At 38.4% G+C, this 25,757-nt stretch overlaps 1 protein-coding gene across 1 annotated transcript in view; it reads left to right on the forward strand.

Annotated features, from left to right (window-relative positions):
* The window catches only part of MEGF9 (multiple EGF like domains 9), a 90,944-nt gene that overhangs the window by 47,415 nt on the left and 17,772 nt on the right, over positions 1-25,757 (forward strand). The gene's annotated exons all lie outside the window — the stretch shown is intronic.

Genomic DNA, 25,757 nt, shown 5'->3' on the forward strand with positions numbered 1-25,757 from the left:
TTTGGAAGTGACTTAATACAGTAGAACAGTGTCCCATAATCTGAGGATTTGCCTTCTCTGACATTGAATGTAATTATTCTTTGACCTAGTATGAGGCACCTAGCTTTTTGTGGACCCCAAGTCACAACACTGAAGAGACGGTGTTATGTAATGAAAAGAACACAATCTTTAAAATCAATCTGACTTGGGTGTAGATCCAGGATCTGTTGCCACTTAGGAGCTTTGTGCTTTCAGCAAGTTATTTCATTTCTCTGAGGCTCAGTTTCTTTTCAGCGTTGTTGTGAAGGTTAAATAAATAGATGTATGTAAAATGCCTAGCACACATCACACAATGCATTCTGTTTTGTTTTAATTTCAAGGGAATATTGTTGGCTTAAATGAGAGAGTATTTTTAAAGAACTTTTATCTCCTTGGCAGAAAAGTTTCTTTATACTAGGAGTAGCTATCTTGCTTTATAAATCATATTGTACTATTATGCAATATTGTATCATAGTGTACTTCTACTAAAAATATAGATGTGGGGCACCTCGGTGGCTCAGTTGGTTAGGTGTCTGACTCTTGACCTTAGCTCAAGTCTTGATCTCAGGGTTGTGAGTTCAGGCTCCATGTTGGGCTCCACACTGGGCATGGAGCCTACTTAAAAAAAAAAAAGGGGGCGCCTGGGTGGCTCACTTGGTTGAGTGTCCGACTTCGGCTCAGGTCATGATCTTGCGGTCTGTGGGTTCGAGCCCCGCGTCGGGCTCTGTGCTGCCAGCTCAGAGCCTGGGGCCTGCTTTGGATTCTGTGTCTCCCTCCCTGCTCCTTCCCCCTCACACACTCTGTCAAAAATAAGCAAACATAAAAAGTATTTTAAAAAAATATGTGAACTTGATTAAGAAGTTTATAACTTCAAATGCAACAATAATCAATGCTTATGACCATTAGTATTTTAAAATAGTTGTTTGTTTTAATCTTCACAACTCTTTACATAGGTTATTAAATCATAAGGATGCTAAGTGGCAGAGGATGCATTCCCAGTTAGGATTCCAAACCCAGTGAGTGCTCTTATCACCATGCCATACTGCTTCCATAATGAGAAAGCTGGTAATCATTCTGTTATTTGAAGCTGAGAATACAGTAGTCGCTTATCATTGTTCCCTTCGGTCCGCTAAAAGCATGCCTGCACATCACATTCAGAAGGCTCACCTTTCTTACCATTTTAAAAGATGAGATTTGGAGAAGTTAGTTCATTCTGATATCCAATGGCATGTCTGCTGCAGAAGTTAGTTCATTCTGATATCCAATGGCATGTCTGCTGCTTCCTTTAGAATAAGATTCTGCAAATACATTTTTTCTTGAGTACTTTGGAGGGAGAAAACCGTGTTTACTTCTAGGCCAAACTGCTGTCTTAGAGGAGAAAGAAGTAAGGGGAGGATTGAGAGAGAGTTTTAAAAGCTGGAGAGGAGGGGAAAATTCTAAAATTCTAAATTCTAAAATTCATGTAATATCTTACTCTTTTCATTGATCTTTTATAAATTTTTTCTGTTTTATTTTCCCCTGACAGTTCAGGTCATTAGCTTACATCGGCTAAACACTATTCTGAAAATAGGTCGTAACTAGAGAGTAGTGGAAAAATGCTTCGGCCTAGTAACTCCAGGATCCAGGGCAGGGGGTCTGTAAACTGCAGCCATGAACCAAATCCAGTCGGCTGCCTGTTTTTGTAAATAAAGTGTCATTGGAACACAGGTGCCTTCATTTGTCTACACATTATCCATGACTGCTTTTGTGCTCCAGTGACTAGTTACAAAAGAGACCATGTGGCCTACAAGCCTAAAATATTTACTGTGTGGCTCTTTAAGAAAAAGTTTGCCAAGCCCTGGTTTAGGGTTCCAATCCTCGTAGATATTTCTGGGTAACCATGGAGCTTTGGGAAAATCACTACTTTTTTAAAAGCATTTGTCTTTTCATTTGTGAAGCAGTGGTAATAATCTATGTCCTATTTTTCTCCTGAATATAGTTGTTTTGTCTTAAGGATCAAACAAGAAAATGCATGTGTAAATTTTTACAATCTACACATTCTAGACAGACAATAAAAACAGTACTAGAAGCCATTTATTGAGCATGTACTGTGAGCTAGGGCACTGTGCTACCTGCTTTATGTGCATTATCTCATTTAATTTTCAAAAAACTCCCTTGAGGAGAGCACTATTATTCTCCCACTTTGAATATGAAAATTTTGATGTTTAGGGGGATTGTTAACTTGAGTAAGTTTGTATACGACAGCTACCGTTCAATCCAGTTGAACAAATGTAATAAGCAAGTGCTTATTCTGTGAGGCAGAATGACTCCACAATTACACAATTGTTTTTCTGAGTAGAAAACGTCTTGGTATTTAACACTCAAATATCCTAGCATGTTCTTTTCTCTTGATTCAATGTGTTTTGGCTGATGGTTATATAAGAAAAATTTGTATTTGTATCCCAGAAACTCAATAATGCCATATACAGTATTTTAAACAAAGTGACACGTGGCAAGTCTTGTGTTAAATTCCAAGCATAGGGGTGCCTGGGGTGGCTCGGTCGATTAAGTGTCTGAGTTCGGCTCAGGTCATGATCTCACAGCTAGTGGTTTCGAGACCCGTGTCAGGCTCCGTGCTGACAGCGCAGAGCCTGGAGCCTGCTTTGGCTTCTGTTGTCTCTCGCTCTCTGCCCCTCCCCCACTTGTGCTCTGTCTCTCAAAAATAAATAAAAATTAAAGAAAAAAAAATTCTAAGCATAATTGCTAGAATGTCAGTATCACATGGAGATGGTTTGTAAAGTGCATCTCAGGTCAACAAAGAGACGCGCAGTATGTTACTGTGTATAAGACAACTGTTAGCAACCAGTTCCTTTTGGTCAGGAAGTGATGTTTTGAGCATTTTACATCCTAACAAGGGAGTCTGTTACTTATATGTAGGTGCTTTACTGTGTTTTAGTTACACTTTAGGAAGTTTGTTAGTAGTTTTGGGTTGATATGTCACGAATTATAATTATTTTCATTTGAAATATTGGAAAATAGGTTCTTTGTTAGCATTTCATGTAGAATATATGATTTTTGGTGATGGATGATTGATGCTAAACAGGAGGTGGAAGATATCCGTATTTTATTATTATTATTACTTGATCTGCATGGGCTATTTTCCATATATAACCAATGGGTTCTATTATCCTTAGTAGGTCTTTTTTTTAATGAGTAATGTGCAATTTTATATTATCTGCATACAAAGTATGCTGATTTCTCATATCCTTTACTGTCATCTTCTAATTGGCATCTGGAAGGACCTTGCTTCCCCCATAGCCCTTAAATGTGATGTGTTTCTCTCTCTCACTATTATCTCTGGACCCGGAGTTCGAATAGATACCTTCCTTGCTTCCCTTTGCCACTTCAGAGTGCTCTCCTTTCTTCCTTATGCTCTCCTTTTGTCCTTTCTTTTTCCTAAAAACCCCACCTCCGAAGCTCATAGCAACATGGCATGCTGTTCTGCCTCCTTGTTGCAGTTCCCTCTACCAGGTCCTACCCCTTATTTCTCATACATGGCTCACTGTTGTCTCTATCGCTCCATCTGTCAAAATTCTGGACGATTTCAGTATCTATAGATGATCCCAACAATGCTTTGGCCTTTCAGCTTCTTGACCTCTTTTCCAACAAGCCTTCCTCTGTGCTCCCACCGATCTTTATTTGTTTTACTTGCCCTATCTCTTGATTGCCCATGGCCCCAATGATAGATGTATTACGTTTTTTTGTGGTAAATCTGTAATCCTTTTCTATGGGTTACTGCAGAGCAATATTTAATTTAAAAAATTTTTAACAGTGTTATTTCAGGCAACTTGTCAGAACAAGCGGTGTATCACTAAAGTCATTCAAAAACCTGTACTTAGAGGAAGTCTTTAGAAGGAAGGCCCAGGGGCTCTAAATCCAGCCATACATGACATTTCTTACTACCAGAAAGGAAGTTAAATTGACATAAGACCAGAAGAACAGAAATGGGAAGTCACAAGACTGTGTACTTTGGCAAGAGCATATGGGTGAACTATGAGGAAAAACCTCTGTATTCTGCTCTGTTATAAATTATATATGAGTTAAGGAAATAGCAAATTGTAGGCAAGTAGTATGTGTGTGTGTGTGTGTGTAGTGAAAAGGAAGTGGAATCTGAAAATTGTGACTTTGATTCTATTCTTGGTTTAGCCTCTTACTGTATGACCTTGATGAAGATATCTGATCTCTCTGAGCCTCAATGTTTCCATCTGTAAAATAGGATTAGTGTATGTGACATGAGGATTTTTGTGAAACTTAACTTGTGTGTGTGTTTGTCCACTTACATTGTGACTGGCACATAGATTCAGCTCAGTAACTCCCAGGAATTGAATCTATTTTTTCTTTTTGAAACATGAAGAATAGAATTGGTGAGTCACAAAAGAGGAGGATCCAACCTGTGTTGGAATATTTGTTTTTGTTGGTAGGCTAAGGAAGCAATTGTTCATTCTAACAGAAAAAAAGTTTAAATTATTTTCTCCCATTTTCATAAACATATTAAGCCTCTTAAAATTGGACAATCTATATTCTAGAATAATAATAATAAAGTTAATTGAACACATGCTAGGCACTGTCCGAAGCCCTTTGCATGTAACAGTTGATTTAATTGCCACAGCAGGCACTATTATTATAATTCTCACTTGCACAGGAAAAAAACAATCAGAAGTTAGGTACTTTGCCTAACTTACTAGGTAATAGCCAATAAGTAAAAGTGTTGGGGTTGAAATATTTGCAACTTGGATCTGGAGTTTGGGATATATTATATAATTACAAAAATTGTATATTAGATTATAGAATTGGTGACTCACAAAGAGGGGCAAAATTTTGGAGTAAAACTATTGCTTTTGCTCTTGTCTAGAAGCCTATAATCTATGCTAGACTGAAGTGTACAAAACTAGAATCCAGTATAAAACAGCTTATAAATATATGCTGAATTTCCAAGTAGAATACAGTAGGAAAAGTATAAACTGAAGTAATAAGGACACAGGCTTTCCAGAGGAGGTGGGAACTGAGATATGCTTCCAAGTTATGATTTGGGAAGGCAGAGGACTGAGAAGGAGACCTGTCAGGGGCGCCTGGGTGGCTCACTCGGTTAAGCGTCCAACTTCAGCTCAGGTCATGATCTCACAGCTTGTGAGTTCAAGTCCCGCGTTGGGCTCTGTGCTGATGGCTCAGAGCCTGGAGCCTGCTTCGGATTCTGTGTCTCCCTCTCTCTCTGCCCCTACCCTGCTTGTGCTCTCTGTCTCTCATAAATGAATAAATGGTAAAAAAAAAAAAAAAAAAAAAGGAGACCTATCAGGAGAAAAAAAAAAAAAAACCTGTGCAAATTTAAGTGAATTTCCTGAGATTATACAATGGAATGAGAAATCTGATCTCCTAACACCTACTTAAATTCTTATCTGTTTCCACCTCCCTGTTCTCTTTTTAAAAATAAATAGAAGTTGAAAAGTGGACACAGTTTCCATCCTGATTCTCTCATACATCTAACGCCCATGGAACAAACGGCTGGCTTTCAAAAAATTCATCTCCCTGTGCCTTATGCCCCTGTACTTTCAGCGGGAGTTGCCCCAGTGAGGGTAGAACTTGGCCACAGGAGCCAGATGTGGGTTGAGCAACGTCTTTATGTGCAAACACAGAGTCCTTTATATACTGACAGATGGCCGCCCCCTCACAGCACCATTGGTGTTCCAACCTGTTTAATTGGGAAGGAGTTGGTCTACAATATCTCAACTTTCCATTTTTGCTTTTGCAATGCATTTCTAATGTTTTCCTGATTTATATTTGGACATATGTCTAATAAGTGAATGGAGAAATCAGATAGCATTTTTGTCTCACGCCTCTTGCCTAGTGAGAGCCTGGGTCTCTTAATATGGCCCTTAAAATATTGTTAGGGCTGGCTTTATATGTAGACAGTTATATACTGATTTGAGATTTTTTTAAATGCATTCATAGCAGGCAAGTATACAAGGTGCATGATTTTAGACTGTCTCTGTAAGACAACAGAGAAGTTCTGTAGTGGTGTAATATCCTTTTACGTAAAATCTGTGGTTGCTTCTGTACAGTGAGTATATTTTGAAATGTTTACTATTTTGAATTTTAATCATGGGAATATGCCCCGGGACAGAAGGCAGAATTTTATTCATGAAGTAGACTTATGCTGAGATAAATGTCAAATAAAAAGATGACAAGCCTCAGGGGCGCCTGGGTGGCTCAGTCGGTTGAGCGTCCGACTTTGGCTCAGGTCATGACCTCACAGTCCGTGGGTTCAAGCCCTGTGTCGGCTCTGTGCTGACAGCTCAGAGCCTGGAGCCTGCTTTGGATTCTGTGTCTCCTTCTCTCTGTGTCCCTCCCCTGCTCACGCTGTCTCTCTCTGTCTCAGAAATAAATAAACATTAAGAAAAATTAAAAAAAAAAAAAAAGATGGCAAACCTCAGAGGCTCATATTCACATGGGGCTCTGAAAATCATCTCTTGTGTCATAATTGGGAGTAACAGCTACTTGTGTAAACTCTTTATTACTTTGCCTATAATTCTGGGAGATCGAGAAAAAGTGATTTATTAGTAGAAAAAATTAACAATTGAGGAAAGCTGTATCATTTTCTTCGCTCACTTCATTTAATAAAGGCATTGCGTCTGGCAATTACGTGTCCAAAGACATTATCCCTGTGCTCACAGAGCTTACTGTCAGTGGAAAGATAGAAATGCAAACAAGCTATGAGTATTCATAAAGTGCACAGGAGATTCAGGGAAGTCTTAAGAGACGAAGCTGTGTTTAGGTTGCGACTTGAAAAATGAGTAGCAATTTGTATGAAAGAACAAGGGATCTTTAGTAGAGTGCAGGTGGCTTACTATTTCTTGAAGGCAAGAACACTTGTTAGCAGTGGAGAGGAAGGGTTGCAGGAGAGTAGGAAATGATAAGAGACGAGACTTTTGTCTGTCTGTTTACTGTTGTATCTCTAACACCTAGAACAGTGCCTGGCACAAGGTAGATTCGTAAATGCTGATGAATGAATAGAATGAATGAATGAAGAATAAAATAAACAGGGCCAGACCATAAAAGGCCTAATATGCAAACTTTATCCATTGAAGAATACCGTAAGGGGGGATATTGGATTTGCTTTTAAGAAAAATCACTCTGCCATTGGGGGAGTGGGGACATCCTTTTTTTTTTTTTTTTTTTTTTTTTTTTTTACAATATTTTTGTTTTTGTTTTTCTATTAACATTTCCTTTTAGCCTTGAATTTTTACTAAATTTCCTCCTGACTTAAAAATCTTGTTTCTAATCTGGGAATTTGAAATCTTGGTACTTAATGTTACCCCAATTTTTCCAAAGAGTTCAAACCACTTTAACACCAGAACATGGTAAAAATTTGCAGCCATTTCAAGCAACTGGTGGGCTTTTTATATATCGTCATTAGCTGGTACCATTAAGTGTTCTGAGAGGTGAGTGTAAAATGTAAAAAGTATGTGTTTGTTTTTTTTTTTTTTTTAACAACAATTAACTTTCAAAGAGAAAAAAAAGGAAAATCACTCTATCAGAAGTCTGGTGGATAGAGAGAGTGAGCTGGGGCAAGGAGACCAGTAAGGAGGATATTGTAACAATCCAAGCAAGAGAGCTAAAGACCTGATGTAAGACATTGGCACTGGCATTGGCAATGGTGCTGGAGAGGTGGGAACCAATGTAAGAGGTATTTGGACAGTAAAATATACAGGGCTAGGTGGTTGTTCATATGTACAGAGTAAAGGGAAAGAGAGAGATGACTCTCCCATGTTTCTTTCTGGGTTGGGTGCATGAGTGAAGAGATATTCCATTAATTAGATAAAGAATACAGGTATATAAGCAAGATAGATGGAGATGATGATGTTAGGTTTTAAACATGTTCATTTTGAAGTGATGGTGGTATATTCAGATAGAGATGTCTGGTAGAGACTTGCATATATATTGTGTACCAAACTCAAGAAATCTTATAGCATATTCTTATGCTATTCCTTAGGAAAACAGAACAATGCCTCATAGCTTTAATTTTACTTAAAAATAATTTTATTTTATACCCTAATTATTTTTCTTGCAATTGTACCAATCTCTAGTTTAAATTATCTTTTTAAAATTCACTTCTGGGGGCGCCTGGGTGGCGCAGTCGGTTAAGCGTCCGACTTCAGCCAGGTCACGATCTCGCGGTCTGTGAGTTCGAGCCCCGCGTCAGGCTCTGGGCTGATGGCTCGGAGCCTGGAGCCTGTTTCCGATTCTGTGTCTCCCTCTCTCTGCCCCTCCCCCGTTCATGCTCTGTCTCTCTCTGTCCCAAAAATAAATAAAAAATAAAAAAAAAAAACGTTGAAAAAAAAAAAATTCACTTCTGTATTTTTTCCTTGAAGGTAGAATTTTAAAAGGCAGCCATCTTAGTCAAAAGCAGGTAACTGACCTCAGCCTGTTTCCTATTGTAATTAATTTGTTCCAGTAGATGTTTGCACAGTGCCAATGGTTTATGTCTTAGAAGATATTTTAAGCATATTACACCAAGTATCATGGTAAGTTCATGGTAAAACAAATTAGACTAAAATTTGAATGTTAATAAATGGCCAGACAGAGGCTTATTCGGAAAAAGGCACCGAGTGCATTGAGTTTAAGTGTAAATAATGTGTGTCTGTTACGGTTTAGATAGCTCTGTATGTTTTTCAGCACACTTCTAGCTTACGTCCTCCATTCAATACAGTGCATGCTCTGCCCTCCTGGTCTTCTAATTATTAACTAGAAGAACAGCTGTAGTCAAATAATTAAAAAAAAAACCAACACATCTTTCTTCCAGCTACTGATGACCTTTGAGAACATTAACATAACATGTCACAGTGAATTGATATAGTTGCTGTTGACCAAACATGGTACTTTCCTAACCCATGCTGCAGACTCTTCTACTTGTTTATTTTATTAGCCTACTTTTAGGCCAGTTTGGGATTAAAAAAAATTTTTTTTTAATGTTTATTGATTTTTGAAGGAAAGAGAGACAGAGTGTGGGCGGGGGAGGGGCAAAAAGAGAGGGGGACACAGAATCCGAAGCAGGATCCTGGCTCTGAGCTGTCAGCACAGAGCCCGACATAGGGCTCAAACCCATGAACTGTGAGATTGTGACGTGAGCTGAAGTCGGACGCTTAACCAACTGAGCCATCCAGGTACCCCTGGGATTTTTTAAAGAAATATTTTAGGGGCGCCTGGGTGGCGCAGTCGGTTAAGCGTCCGACTTCAGCCAGGTCACGATCTCGCGGTCCGTGAGTTCGAGCCCCGCGTCAGGCTCTGGGCTGATGGCTCGGAGCCTGGAGCCTGTTTCCGATTCTGTGTCTCCCTCTCTCTCTGCCCCTCCCCCGTTCATGCTCTGTCTCTCTCTGTCCCAAAAATAAATAAAAAACGTTGAAAAAAAAAATTAAAAAAAAAAAAAGAAATATTTTAAAGTTAAAGTTTTGTTATTGATAATATTAAATGGTAATTTATTTTGCTTCTTCTGAAAGACTTCCACAAATATGTAAATGTATATGTGCTAACACTACAAATAATCAAGTTTGTACAAATGCAGTATTTGGCATCAAGGTGTTTATTTATTTAACAAATTATGTGCAAGATACTTTAATAGATCCTGTGGGAAATAAAAGATTAATAAGACAGTGGGTCTTACTCCAAAGGAGCTTCCAGCTTAGTAAGGACACCAAAAAAAAAAAAAAAAAAGTATATAAATAATTATAATATGAAGTAAAAATTGACATCATAAACTAAAAAGATAAAATGTTAAGGGGATTAAGAATCTGGGAGATCTCAAAAAAAAAAAAAAAAGAAACTGGGAGATCTCACTTATAGCTGAAAAAAATCAGAGATGATTTCATTGAAGAGATAGCTTTTGACTTCAGTTTTGAAGATAGGAAAGGATTAGGCATATAGAAGTGGACAAGGTGGAAAAGGATGTTATTATAGAACAGGAAAGATCAAGATTAATGACTCAGAGATGTGCCTATATAGGATGTAAGGTGGAAGGGAAGTGGGGGCAGAGGAGATAAATCTGTCAAGTCCTGCTGGGGTCAGGTCATGGAGGGCCTCAAGGGCCAGACAAATGATTTGGATTTTATTCATGAAGTAGTCTTTAAGCAGAAGAAAGATCAGCACTGTGTCCTTGCAGTAGTAGGATGGATGGATATAAGTAAGGGGAGATTAGAGGCAGAATGAAAACTAGTGAGGGCCCAAATTAGGATAATAATAGTAAGAACAGAGAGAATAAATAAATCAGAGAGAATAAATCAAACAGAATAAATTGTGGGCAATAGCAAAAATGGCGATATGCCCCATGATAGCAAGAGTTCTGTGCCTAATACTCTGTCAAGTTTGTGATTCTTGCATTACTACATACACACAAATCTAAAGGTAGTTTGTATTTCTAAGTTGAATTTAAGGAATTGCTCAGTCTCAGGTTTCCTTCTCAGGCCCATACTCTCTCCCCGAGTTCCCATTCTTCCTTTGTTGATGGCCGCAGGGATCGAATCTGCTTTCCTATATGCTTCAGCGGTTGCGGCCGCCCACTGTGTCCCAGGGGATTTTTATTCCCAATGCAGCCTTGCTGCTGAGTGTCAGCAGGGTCCCCACATGCATGTTCTTTCTGTGTTGCTAAAAATAAATCCAAGGGCCCTTTACCTTTCGAGAGTTCTAAAAAACGATTAATTGTTGTAGAGAGGTTTGTAGGGGTAGCGGATATAAAAGATATGGGTAAGTTGAGTGGTTATATAATTGACAAACTTTTCCACAAACAAGGTGCAAATATAGGCATACCTCTGTTATTTTGCCAATTAATTCCTCGGACACTCATATGCCTCAGTAGCAGCCCAATTTCCTTTTGAGGCAACCCGTTCTCCAACAATTAATTACTCATTTTCCAATATCTCTAGGGTTCAGCCCTTCTCTGATGCTGAGTATCAAGGGAATGCGATTCTAAACAGGTCACTGACATTACTGTTTTTCACTCCTATGTAGAAAGGCTGGGTTGAAGCCTGGCCCTGAACAGCCTGACAGATTGTGCTTGCTCACTACTGTAGTGATGCTTTTACTGGCCCAGATCCTTGCAGAGGCAGCAACAAGTCTTTGAGGAGGATGAGCCCACGCGTCAGCGCCAAGTTCTTTCAGGACGCTCTAAACTAGGGCTCCAGAGTCATAGATCTCAACAATCAGCCCCTTCAGTCTATCCATGCAGCCCTATTCCAGCGCGCAAGCCAGCTCCAAGAGTACCAGTTGAGGACATTTTGTAGAATCTTTCACCTAACAACCCCAAATCTCCCTCCCTCCCCGGTAAAACAGGTCTTGCCAAACCTTTGCCCCAGGACAGCGGTGCCTACTCGCTCTGTACCACACAGCTAAGAGAAACTGGAACAAGTGATTCTTCACCCGGTCAAGAGAATTTGCTTCGCAACGACTTTCAATGCCTGCCCAAATGGCAAAGCATTTGTAAGCTTCTCTTGCTAAAGAAGGAAGAAACCACAGATTTAATCTCTAGTTAAGCATCTCTTGGACAGGACATTTTACTACACTTAAAAAGGTTAAAAATCTTATAAACATATAGTGGTTTTCTGACATGAAGTTTGACTTCTCTCTCAGATGAAAACACCACACAAGCTGGCGAATAACGTTAGATTATTACTCTCACCATCAACCCCAGAAGGAACAACATTAACATTTATCGAATGCTTGCCATGTGCCAGGCTAAATGCTTTATATGTACTAACTTGTAAGGATAAAACAACAACTGACTGAAGTGGTATTCGTCTCATTTCACAGGTGGGGAAACTGAGACTTGAGTGATTTGCTCCAAAACAGTCAGTGCCAGAAACAGGCTCAGACTAATACCTGTCTGACTATCCTGCCTTTAGTAGGCCCCAGTGTTTCTTAATTGAGTGGCTGAACCTCTGCTTATTTTCTAAATAAACCTAATAACCATCCTAAGTTAAGCTACCATACAGACAGATCCCCAGCATGAAAACTCATCATTTGAGTGATCAAGATAACATCATCAGTAATAAGTCATGTGGTAGTATCATGTACCCCCTAATATGAGGCAATGAGAATGTCATGTTACCTCTGCGATTGTCTTCACTAAAACCCATACTCTCGGTCTAATTATGACAAGACACCAGACAAACCCAAATTGAGGAACATTTTTTAAAATAACTAGTACTCTTCAAAAGCTTCAAGGTTCTAAAAGACAAGGAAAGACCAAGAAACTGTCAGATTGGAGGAGGCCAAAGAGTCATGACCAGTAAACGTAAGGCGTTATCGTGGATTGGATCCTGGAACAGAAAAAGGACATTAGTGTAAAAATTAGGGAAATATGATAAGGTCTATATTTAATAGTACTATAGCAACGTTAATTGTCAATTTTGACGAATATACCGTAGTTGTATAAGAAGTTAACCTTAGGGGAATTTGGGTGACGAATATACAAGAACTGTCTGTACTATCTTTACACTTTTCTTTAAATCCAATATTATTTAGAAATAAAAAATTAACATGATTGTTAGGGCAGTCAGTCAAGGGAATATGGATGGTATTAGTGTTTTCTGATGACGGTGTAGTTGGTCCTACTGATAATTCTCAGCCTTGGGTCTGGAAGAGGAATCAGGATAAGGAAATTAACTTTGCTGGCATGAAGAGCTGCCACTTTAGATGTATGACATTGTGGTTAGAATATACAATCAAATTCATAGCCTACTTTACTGGTTTTAATATCTCTTTTTTCTCTAAAGTTTTAAAGAGCGTCTAAACCTTGTATTAGTAGACTTAGGCTACAATAGGACTCTTGTTCCCACACAGAAGGCTTTGTCTTCCCCTGTGTCCCCTGAAAGAAAATTAAATCAGCATGACTTGTTCCATCTCAGATGGTTTTTTTTTTTTTTTATAGCAAGAAATATGTTTCCTAGAGGGTAGAGAGAAATACAGGACTGTTCATCTTTTTTCTCCTTGGATTTGATCTCCACTCAAAATATCTAAATTTGTCAATCCCAGAGAGAGATCTTGACTTGAAGTTTCTCCAAAGTTCCTATGAAAAGGGACACAAGTACTTTAGCTGTGATTATTTTAATATTTGAAGTGTATAGGACTAGTTTAGAAAATTATCAATTCCATTATTATCGTTCTTTATATATTAGATGAATTCTCTGGTATGATATATTCAGTGTGTTTCAACAATTTGGGTATTTCGGGCTTGCTCTTGTGGTTATAAATTCAGTAAGTTTCCAGGTAATGTTAATAACTAACGTCTGTAAAGTCAGTTACAATTAACAGTATTTTCTTAGCCTGTACATTTAATCATTTGATTCTAACAACAACCCTGTAGGTAAGGTGAGGTTGAAATAGTTAAGGATAATTTCCTACCAAATTACAGATGAGAAGTAATAATCGAAAGGTTACATGATAAGCCCAAGCTTGGATGTCTATTAAATTCCAGAGCAAGAGCAGTTAACTCCAGATCTTCTGACACCTATCCCATGTTCTTTCTGTTACCTTAAACTCCCATGGCATGCAGTTCTGGGCTAGTATATGCCCCTATGCTCAAGGTCACAAGTTCTTAACCTACAAGGAGAAAAGCACATGAAACGTAATGGTGGATGTGTACGTTTTTCTGTGGAAAAGGTCTATAAGATTTAATAGATTCTCAAAGAGATCTGAGATGCCATCAAGTTTAAGAAGCTTTATCCTAAATACTATCAGGAAGGACATAGACATTCTTCTCACACTGCCAGAAGCAGTAATGAAAATATGGTTTATATTGTCAATAACAGAATCACTTCCTCCTTGTCTGCCAATTCCTAACACATACACTATGACCGTTTCCTTAATTAAGTTTTAAATTTGCTGATCCTGGGGTGCCTGGGTGGCTGAGTCCATTGAGCGTCCGACTTTGGCTCAGGTCATGATCTCACCGTTTGTGAGTTCGAGCCCCGCGTTGGGCTCTGCGCTGACAGCTTGGAGCCTGGAGCCTGCTTCGGATTCTGTGTCCCCCTCTCTCTCTGCCCCACCCCTGCTTGTGGTCTGTCTCTCTCTGTCTTTCAAAAATGAATAAACACACAAAAAATTTAAAAAAATTAAATTTGCTGATCCTGAATTGGTTTTTTAAAAGAGTTCTATGATTGAATAAAATGCCCAGTGAAAGATATTATAGATATTTGAAAGAAAAGTTTTTACAGAAAAATATATTAGTTTTTCAACTAAACTGTTCACCCAAGGAAGCTGCATAATCCAGGAGAGGCAGCAGGAGGAACAGAAGGAAACTAACATTTGATAAATCTGTTAAACCTCTGTTTTTGATGCTTTACACATATAACCTCTCTGACTTCGTAGAACAACTTAGATGTCTTGCTCTTAGAAACTGAGTTACTAAGCAATATGGCATAATTAATAAATGGTAGAGCTTAGATTTGAGCCCATGTCTATCTGACTCCAAGACTCTCCCCACTGTACCCTAAAATGGAATGGGCAAGATTAGATATGGCATTGTGAGTCTCAGTGTAAGTGTAGGTGTAGGTATGGGTGAACATGATTCATCAACCTAAGGAGCGGCCAATAGAGACATAAATCTGTAAATCAGAGCTGGGCTACAATGAAATTAAATATTGTATAGGAGAAGGCAACATGAGTATTGAGAGCATCCATAGAGAATCATTTGAAAGTCAGGAATTAGGATATTATAAATATCAAAGTTGAGTCCACTTGACTTGCTGGCGCTTAAATGGCTTAAATGACAGGCATTTGACATGTGGGAGATCTGGAAGTAAGTGTTGTGAACCTAGTCATCGGGGTGGGAAGTGGGAAGATAGGACCACTGGGACCAGGAGCCAAGCATTGAGAAATTAGGGACAGTAGTTATAATTCAGCCATCTAAACTATAGAGAACTAAGGTCAAAGGAACCAGTAGCGAATGGGACTTAATGACAATTCACTGAGGTTGATTGCCTTAAGTACCCTCTTCTTACGTCAGAACTAACACCGAATTAAGAGTTAAGCAGTAAGCTCAGAGATGGAAATCAAGCAGCTTTACCAGTCAGGGGCTAGGAATATAAAAAGTAGAGTGAGACAAGTATAATGATATTTTTCCAGTTAATCTACTACAGTGCTTCTTCAGGTATGGTCCTCAGGCCAATATCAGCATAACCCGGGAATTGGTTAGAAGTGCAAATTCTTGGGTCCAACCCCAGACCTATTGAATCAGAAATTCTGAGATAGGGCCTAGCAATCAGAACCACTGATCTAGTGGACAATATGTTGCCCACAAAAACCTAAGGTCAACTTCTACCCAGAAGAAGGCCAGGACTAATAGCGAGGAGGCTGTTTGAGGCATTCCAGTCTCTGTTCTTTGTTTGTATGAGGACCACACAAGCTAAAGAGGCTTGGGCTTAAGCAAAATAGACTTTTCTTTGAGGGCTAGTAAATTATTTTTTTCCTTTCTGCTCTTTTTTGTCCTTCAAAGGACAAATCCAAGGGATCAGGATCAATGTCTTACAATGTTGACTGGCCCATCACGTACCAGTCATTAAAATGTCTCATTTTGCTCACCTGAAATAAATATCCTATTTCAAGGATTCTTAGAGGTTTACTTAAATGTAACATAAAGTGGGGCACCTGAGTGGCTCAGTCATTTGAGTCTGACTCTTGATTTTTGGCTCAGGTCATGATCTCAGGGTTGTGCAGTCAAGCTCCACACCAGGCTCTGTGCTAGCATGGAGCCTGCTTGGGATTCTCTCTCTCTCCTTCTGCCCCTCTCCCCCACTCGCACTCTCAGTCAATCAATTAACCAATCAATCAATGGAACATAAAGTATCAAGATTAGGTACTTGGAAAATATTAAATGGACTAAATTGAAGACAAATATTGTACTCAGAAGGCATCATGAATTAATGCAGGAAGCATACATAGATTTTGGAGCCAGATTACCTGATCATTAAATGGAAAAATTTTGAGTGTCTATCATGTGCCAGGCACTGTGCTAGGCCCTGGCTATATAACGGTGGAGAAAAAAGAAAACCAGATAAAACCCCCTGATTTCATAGAGCTGACATTCTAGATGGGGAGAGATTTAATAAACAATGGAAATGAAATATGTATTATATTAAATAGTAAGAGATCTTGTAATTTTAGATGTTGTGGCTGGCCAAGGCCTTGTTGAGAATATAACATTTGAATCAATAATGAAAAGAAGTAAGGGAGCATGCCTCATGGGTCCCCTGGGTGAAGGCTATTGCTAACAGAACGGACAGTGGGTGCAGGGTGTCTGATACAGAAACATCCACAGCGCGTCTGAACAACAGCAAGGTGAGCATAGCTGAAGCGTTGGAAGATGGGAGAAGGGATTAGGGGAGCGCTAGGTAAAAGCAAAATCTATACGCGGATGCTGAGAATACAGTCCTTCCAACATGTCTGTTTTTAAAAACATTTATATGAAAAACTTGAGGGGAAAAGTTGGTTCAGAGACAAACAGATAAATAGAACAGAAATGAAAGCCCAGAAACACCCATGTGTATAAAGATATTTCACATGTGGCTGAGTAGGTACTGAAGTTTAGTGGTGCACCTCAACAACACTAGGCGTGTAGTGGCAATACTTGCATAGTTTTTACTATGTGGCAGACACTGTTCTGCCTGCTCAACACGTCCTAACTAAATTAGTCTTCACAAACCTGTGAGAGAGAGACTATTGTTTTCTCCATTTTACAAGTGAGGAAACTGAAGCACAAAGAGTTTAAGTAATTTATTTGCGGTCATATGGCTAGTAAGTGATAAAGCCAGGATTTGAACCCAGGTAGTCTAACTCCAGTGTTTATATGTTAACTACTTTGTTAAAATATACAACTTCTAGACAAGCTTCAAACTGAGAGAAGATAATTGTAGCACATTAAACTGACAAGGGATAGATTTGTCAATATATAAAGAACATCTACAAATTAACGTCAGAAATAGGTGGGAAAAAATTTGTAACTCTGTGTGGTGACAGACGGTAGCTAGACTCATGATGGTGATTGTTTCTCAATGTATACAAATATCAAATCATTATGTTGTATACCCGAAACTAATATGTTATGTGTCAATTATCCTTTTATAAAAAAAAAAAAAAAAAGAATACTTGGGCAGACTTTTCATAGAAGAGGAAACGCAAATGGCCAATAAACTTGAAAACATGTTCTATCTCATTAATCTGGAGAATGTATTTAAAAACCACAGTATGATACCATTTCGAGCTGCCAGATTGGCAAAATTTTTAACGCTGATGATATCAAGTGTTGGTGAGGATACAGAGCAATGGGACCATGATTCCATTGTTAATAGGGGTGCAAATTGTGACCGCCACTTTGGAAAACAGGCATTGCCTTGTATGTTGGTGCTGTACAAGCTACTACCTAGGAATTTTATTCCTTGGTATATACTCTAGAGTAAAGCATGCTCATATGTACCAGAAGATATACAGGTGTTATCTATACTACCTAATGAAAACAACCCAAATGTCTACGAGAATGAATACAATAGGGTTATATTCATATGATGAAATACAATACAGCAGTGAAAAAAGAGTGACTACAGCTGTACAAATGTATATCGATAAATCGATAAACCATAATACTGTATGGGACAAAGTAAATCAAAGAATACATGATGTTTATTAATATAAGGTTTAAGAGCAGGCAAAACTATCTGATACATTATTTAATAATACATATAGAAATGATAAGCCTCTAACAGAGCTGAACTGACTAAAACACTTAGCTGCTTCTGGGGCAAGAGAAGGGAATGAAGTTGAAGGGGGAGCTTCAAATGTCTTGTCTAGTGGATATGAAATTGTTAAGTTTGGTGTTCTTTCTTACATTCTATTGTCTTTAAACTTATCTGCCTCTGAATGAATGATATATTTCACAATTAAAAAATAAAGATTAAAAAAGCATTGCAAACAACAGATGTTGGCAAGGATGCGGAGAAAGAGGATCTCTTTTGCATTGTTGGTGGCAATGCAAGCTGGTGCAGCCACTCCGGAAAACAGTATGGAGGTTCCTCAAAAAACTAAAAATAGAACTACCCCAACTGCACTACTAGGCATTTCTCCATGGGATACAGGTGTGCTGTTTCGAAGGGGCACACACCCCCCCATGTTTATAACAGCACCATCAACAATAGCCAAAGTATGGAAAGCGCCCAAATGTCCATCCATGGATGAATGGATAAAGAAGATGTGGTATATATATACAATGGAGTATTACTCGGCAATCCAAAAGAATGAAATCTTGCCATTTGCAACTACATGGATGGAACTGGAGGGTATTATGCTAAGTGAAATTCGTCAGTCAGAGAAAGACAAAAATCATTTGACTTCACTCATATGAGGACTTTAAGAGACAAAACAGATGAACATAAGGAAAGAGAAACAAAAATAGTATAAAAACAGGGAGGGGGACAAAACATTAAGTGACTCATAAATATGGAGAAAAACTGAGGGTTGCTGGAGGGGTTGTGGGAGGGGGGGATGGGCTAAATGGGGAAGGGGCATTAAGGAATCTACTCCTGAAATCATTGTTTCACTATATGCTAATTTGGATGTAAATTTTAAAAAATTAAAATTAAAAAAAAAAAAAGCATTGCAAGGTTCTATCAATAAAGCTGTTAGGGGTGAGGAGCTTTGCAAGGAAACTGGCCAGCGTTGGGGCATTTGCAAAAGAGGGCCAGCTGCAGGTAGGAAAATAGTGCTCCCAAGTCAGAGAATTGGATTGACACAGATCAGAAGCAATGTCTCATTTCCTTGGCAATCACTTTAAAATCCCATCTGTCAGAGGAGTTATTTAAACAACTGACAGTTGAGCCAGGAGAAGATTAACATAAGAAACCTTTTCCAGGAGCGTTGCAAGTCTATTAATATGAGCACGTTAAATCCTTCTGTCTTGCTTTCATTAAATACACAGAGGTAATCTATAAAATAAAGGAGAGAGAGAAAAGCCAGGTATTAGAAGGCAGAAGACCTGGGTTCTAATTCTGATTGCCCTCTGGATGTGTGACCTTGAAAATTGAGTCAGTTCATGTCATTGAAACTCTATTGATTGGGGATGTTGAGTATTAATATTTGGCCATGTATAGAGCTACTCATATTTGGAAGGCACTTCAATATGTAATTTCAACTAATTTCCACAATCTTTTGAAACGGATTATTATTCTTATTTTTCAGACGTAAAAACTTGCTCAATAATCAAGTAGGTAGAAAGTGGCAAAATTGAGACTTATGAATGCCATAGAATTATTGTAAGAACTAAAATAACTAATGCATATGTAAGTATTGTGCTATGCACTTCATTTATGATCCCACAGTGTAAGTGTTAATATTGTAAGTGTTAATATTGCCTCTGACTACCTCATCCCCAGCAGGTTTAGAACTCAAAAGTTTAGGACTTGGGTTTAAAGGACTTGGTCCTTAGCACTGTCAATCTCAGTATTTTTGAGTTAAAGAGGTTTTTGTTTGCTTGTCTGGAAACTAAGCCACCACTTATGCTGTCATTTTGGTGAGTTCTAAATTCTAGGCACTACAAGTTAATTTTTGGAACACAGCATGTACACAACTCAAGTATTAATAATTACCCTTTAAGGTTAGTATCCAAAGTATATAAAGAACTTATAAAACACAACACCCAAAAAACAAATAATCTAGTTAAAAATGGGCAGAAGACATGGCTAGACATTTTTTTCAAAGAAGACATACAGATGGCCAGCAGACACATGAAAAGATGCTCAAACATCAGTCATCATCAGGGAAACACAAATCAAAACTACAATAAGCTATCACCTCACACCTGTCAGAATGGCTGAAATCAACAACACAAGAAACAGTAGGTGTTGGCAAGGATAAGGAGAAAGGAGAACCTCTTATACTGTTGGTGGGAATGCAAACTGGTGCAGCCACTCTAGAAAAAAATATGGAGTTCCCTACAAAAGTTAAAAATAGAACTACCCAATGATCCAATAATTGCTTAGGTATTTACCCAAACAATACAAAAATACCAACTCAAAGAGATACATGCCCCCTGATATTTATAGCAGTGTTATCTACAATAGCCAAATTATGGAAAGAGCCCTCGTGTCCACCGATTGATTAATGGATAAGGAAGACGTGGTGTAGGCACACCATGGAATATTACTCAGCCATAAAAAAGAATGAAATCTTGCCATTTGCAATGACATGGATGGAGCTAGAGAGTATAATGCTAAGTGAAATAAGTCAGTCAGAGAAAGACAAATACCATACAATTTTGCTCATATGAGGAATTTAAGAAACAAAACAAATCAACAAAGGGGGTGGGGGAGGGGGGGGAGAGAGAGAGAGAGAGAGAGAGAGAGAGAGAGAGAGAGAGAGAGAGACAGACAGGCAGTAAACCAAGAAACAGAGTCTTAACTATAGAAATGGTTACCAGAGGGGAGGTGGGTGGGGAAGATGAGTTATATAGGTGATGGGGTTTAAGGAGTGCACTTGTTGTGACGAGCACAGGGTGATGTATGGAAGTGTTGAATCACTATATTGTATACTTGAAACTAATATTACACTGTATGTTAACTGATGAATTGAAATCAAAAAAAATTTTTTTTCAAAAAAAATTACCCTTTCATTGAGCAAAGCTTTTACAATGGTTACAAAAGAATACAATGTTGACATATTTGAGAACCATCTTCTTTTCTAGGAGATGATACCGAAACCTCATGCTTTTTCTCTTTTCAAAATGACTTTTAAAATGAAGAAATCTCTTTCAAATAATGGAGTAATTGTGTGGGCTTGAGTATTTTATGGCTGTATTTATTCCATTAAAAAAAGTGAAGGCAATGAGAAAGAACTTTACTAGTTGAATTAAGTTAAGGCTTCCAAGTTATAGCTCTGGAAATATTACACTTTCTATTTTTTTGCCATTAAGGTTTATTTCTGACTTTTCAAATAAGCTTTTAAATTTGATTCTGGTAATATCAGCTATCAGAAAATATTTTTGCACTTAAGCAATACCCTTTTTGAGTGTTAAGAATTTCTGTCTGAATATGGATTTCCTCTAAGAATATTTCAGACTATTTGCCCTCAAAAATACAAGGAATGTCTCGTATAATGGCCCAATGTTTTCAACAATAAAGCTATCTTTTTTTTTTTCTCCAGCAAAGGAGCTTTGCTCATTGCATAATGGTCTTTTCCATGATTGTAGAAAGACAGAGGAACACAAAATGCATATGGTTTTTTGCCAAAATGCCCAATTACTGGGTTTCTTTCATAACCAAAAGGAGAAACTAATTTTTTATTACCTTTACAAAACCATGACACAAACATGAAGTTCAGAATTGCTAATAACTTTTCATTTTCTGTGTTTTCCCATGTAAAGACTTTCTAGTTAGTAAAACTTTCTCCAGCTTCCTTTTAATATCTTTAATACATTGAGAGACTTTATAATCAGCAATTTTCTGTTCCTTTCATACTATGTTTTAAGTAGTAGTTTCAGTCTCCTTCTACGTGTACTACATTGTTTTGAGCTATTAAAGAAAAGATAGAGGAAAATCGATACCTCTGATCATCTATTTTTTTTCTGTTTCTCGTTCTTTCCATGTCAGAGTGCCAACATGAGAGCTGAGGGGGAAGGAAGGAGGAAAAGCGAGGCTTGTGGAAAACCACAAATAAATTAATTTCCCCCAATTAGAACTGTTATCTTTTTAGTTATTTTGTGACTGCTTGAGTCCAAATTGATCACATGTTATCTAAAGATACGCCACGCACATATAATTGATATTTTATAACTCTCAGGAAGAACATAGATAAACAGCACAAAAGGTGCCAAGACATTTAACAATTTAGAAAAACATTAAACCAATTAGCTAGTGTGTACAAAAACTCCTCGGGTCTCACTGGTTTTGGCCCCACCTTATGTAGGATTTTGCAGATCCTTTCCCTTCTCGATTAAAAAAATTTTCTTTCCCCAAACCATTTCTCCCAGGTTTTCACAATGTGCTCTCTTTTCCTATAGCCACCTTTTTGCTCCATACTAACGATTACCCTATATTCTTGCAGTTTTTCCAGGTTTGTTAATGGAATTTTAATTTTTTTTTTTTTAACATTTATTTATTTTTGAGACAGAGAGAGACAGAGCATGAATGGGGGAGGGGCAGAGAGAGAGGGAGACACAGAATCGGAAGCAGGCTCCAGGCTCTGAGCCATCAGCCCAGAGCCCAACGCGGGGCTCGAACTCACGGACCGTGAGATCGTGACCTGAGCTGAAGTCGGACGCCCAACCGACTGAGCCACCCAGGCGCCCCGTGTTAATGGAATTTTAAAAGTAAATAACTTAGCCTTGTCTAGAGACTCCAGCCCATTTTCCTTAGAATTCTCAGGAAAAAATCAAGACCCACGATTCCTGTCATCACCTTCCTAGTGCTTTCATGCTGGAGTACCGATTATATGCCAGATACGGTGCTGAGTGCCCTGGGCATGCTGTCTTTCATTCCCACGGTAACCCTACAAAGTTTGGTAAACTCGTCTTTATTTTGCAAATGAGAATCCTGCGTCTAAGGAAGAAGATGCACTTGGTCCCAGCTAGTGACCAGCACAGCTAGAACATGAACCAAGCTCTCGGTCTCCTCAGGCGATGAATCTTCCATAGGCCCGGATACTTCCCCTCTTATGGTCCACCCTTCCCGTGCTAGTCAATGGTGTTATAAAATAATGGAAATCCTGGAGACTTTCCATCTACTCATCTAGATAATTTTTTAAATTTTTACTTAATTAAGTAATCTACACCCAACGTGGAGCTAGAAGTCATGACCCCAAGATCAAGAATGGCGTGCTCTTCTGGCTGAGCCAGCCAAGCACCCCGCAAGAGATCATTTTTCAGTGTTCAAGCCTTGTAATAGTTGTTCACACTTACGAATGTGATAAATTTTATAACTAAGTACTTAACAACCATAAGAAAATCTGAGAATTCTGTTTGGGATAATTTAAGAAATGTATAGAATATACTTAGTTATACGTTGTACAGCATAGTTCCATGATGCTTGTGCTTTCTTTGTAAATAATTCTATATTCGTCTTTCTGATGTAATTCTCCATACTCTATTAGTACTTAACTAGTAACTAACTCATGTCTGTAAAAGCGACACCAGATGAGCAAATTCTATCTTAAATTCTTTGTTAGTTGATCTCAGAAGTATAGATTTCTGACTTCTGTTCGAAATCTACTTCTGTGTCCTTATTTGCCAGATATGAAGCTATGAGTCTTTGGTCCTTTCATTTCAAATCTATGGATACACATAAGTGGTCTGTTAACAGGACTTTTTTTCCCCCTGTCTTTGATTTCATTGCATTTATATCATTGACCTTTGCTTCAAAAAGCATTCAACAGCCTCTAACAGAGGGAGACCATGAAAGGGGGTGTTGTAAAGGCTTTATTCTGTAAAAGAAGTCACACACAGGGAAAGCTTTATATTTGCTGAGTGATTTAATTCTTATACATGCAGAAATTGGCGATGGGCCATGAGTAACATGGAAAGCACCACCTAGTGCAGTCTCACAACCAAACTTTCCCACTCCCTTCTATATTTAAAAAGAGAGAGAGAAAGCAGCTCCTTTCCCATTGTTTTAAAATCTACCCAGGAGGGGCGCCTGGGTGGCTCAGTCGGTTGAGCGTCCGACTTCAGCTCAGGTCACGATCTCGCGGTCTGTGAGTTCGAGCCCCGCGTCGGGCTCTGGGCTGATGGCTCAGAGCCTGGAGCCTGTTTCCGATTCTGTGTCTCCCTCTCTCTCTGCCCCTCCCCCGTTCATGCTCTGTCTCTCTCTGTCCCAAAAATAAATAAACGTTAAAAAAAAAAAATTTATAAAAAAATAAAAAATAAAAAAATAAAATCTACCCAGGAAAAGTGAAGCATGGTATCTAGACTAGCCAACCACTTTATCAGGATCCATAAAGCCACTCATGGATTTTTGTTTGTTTGTTTTAACATCAGCAACTAAGGAGCACCGTCTCCAGGGAGAAAGATGACTGCTTAAATCGGTCTTTTGAGTGCGCAGAGCAGAATTATGACGGGAAAGTCCACTTACAGGAATAGCAACCACTTTGAGAGCACTGGCTATGTTATGATTATGAGATATCATGAAGTGATTAGGTATTCCAACATAATGTCATTTTCTTGTAGGTTGGTGAGTTCGGCAAGCACTGTCATTAAGAGTAACTGTTTATTCTTCCGTATGCCGAATAATCTAATCATGTAGAGAAATGAGGAACAAACATATTTTGATTAACTTTCTAAAAGCCTTGGAAATTGGCTAATAAATTGTTGTTAGCAATTCTTTGGAAAGCACATTATTTCCTTTATAATTTTCTGACAGTCGAGCGAGACTTAAATTGACTAGTTCCTTCTTGTTGAGTAATAAGATATTCCTGCACTTCATATTTGATGAATACAGATTTACTTTGATAGATCTTTAAGTACCTTGGGACATTCTTGTGTAAGACTGTGTAAGTGTATGCGGTGGGGTTTTTCCTCTTGTTTTCTTTTTTTGTGAAGTTACTTAAGAGACGTTGCTTGGTAATGTGCATTTCTGTTGCTTGTCTAAAATCAAGCCTGGTCTTCTGCACTATGAACAGTATAAATTTTATTTAAGCATCAACATATTTGGGCTTGCATCTCTGGGAACCTTGGACTTTGCTAGGCTGCCGTTTCTCTTCAAGCAGTGGGAATTCTTAGCTTCTGTTGAGGAAGACCTGAAATTTACTGGAAGTAAGGAAAAAGACCACAGTTTATTCTGGGCAAGGCAGAAACAGCTCACTGGGGTGAGAACCTAAATAAATGGTAAATTGTGGTGACTGGAATCTACAGAATGAAGCTTGATACCCAAGTAGGTATCAAGTTATTTGGCAGGCAAATTTCTTGGACAAATTTAGATTCAGGCTTAGGGAGTGGCAGGTAGCATGGTATAGTAAGAAAAGTCTAGCTTTGTATAAATCAGCCTGACTTACTAGGCGTGGACAATACTTCAGCCCCTCCCCCACCCCGATTTCCCTCAGTAGTAAGACGAGGATTATGACTTCCACCTAGTAGGGTTATTTTCAGGATTAGAGAACATATGTATGTTTATTGACATAGGCCATCAACAAATGATGGCTCATTATTTTTATCATCATCTTCAGCAGCAGCATGACTCCTGCTTTCAGATGCCTCCATTTTACGTTTTTTGTAAAATTACTTGTTAGTCAAGCAATTGCATAACCTATATACTAGACAGCTTTGGGAGAGGAATACAGAGTTCAGTGGGTAACTTTTCAGGATACAAGACTTTGAAATATGTAAAATATATATTATTTACATAAGCCTGGCTTCCTTTCCCTTCTGGACTGATTTTGTTTGAGTAAAGCCCTAAAAATATTCCATGTAGAACTGTTTTTCTGCTTTTCTACTCCTTTTTGGCATAGCCTGGGACAGTGCAGAGAACTGTAAGTAGGAGAGAGAAGTAAACTTTGACTCTAGCTGCTCAAGAGAATTTTCTAGGGATGGAGGGTGAAAGCCTCATTATTTAGCCCAGGGGATGCTGACAAAAAAGGGAGGCATATCTCAAAAACAAACAAACAAACAAACAAACAAACAAACACAAAACGTTAGGTTTGTATACTACAAGTAGAATACACATGGTTGGAAGTCGCTTCAGCTCCAT

This window comes from Neofelis nebulosa, chromosome 12 (genome assembly GCF_028018385.1).
Source record: "Neofelis nebulosa isolate mNeoNeb1 chromosome 12, mNeoNeb1.pri, whole genome shotgun sequence".
In the NCBI taxonomy this organism is placed as follows: Eukaryota; Metazoa; Chordata; class Mammalia; order Carnivora; family Felidae; genus Neofelis; species Neofelis nebulosa.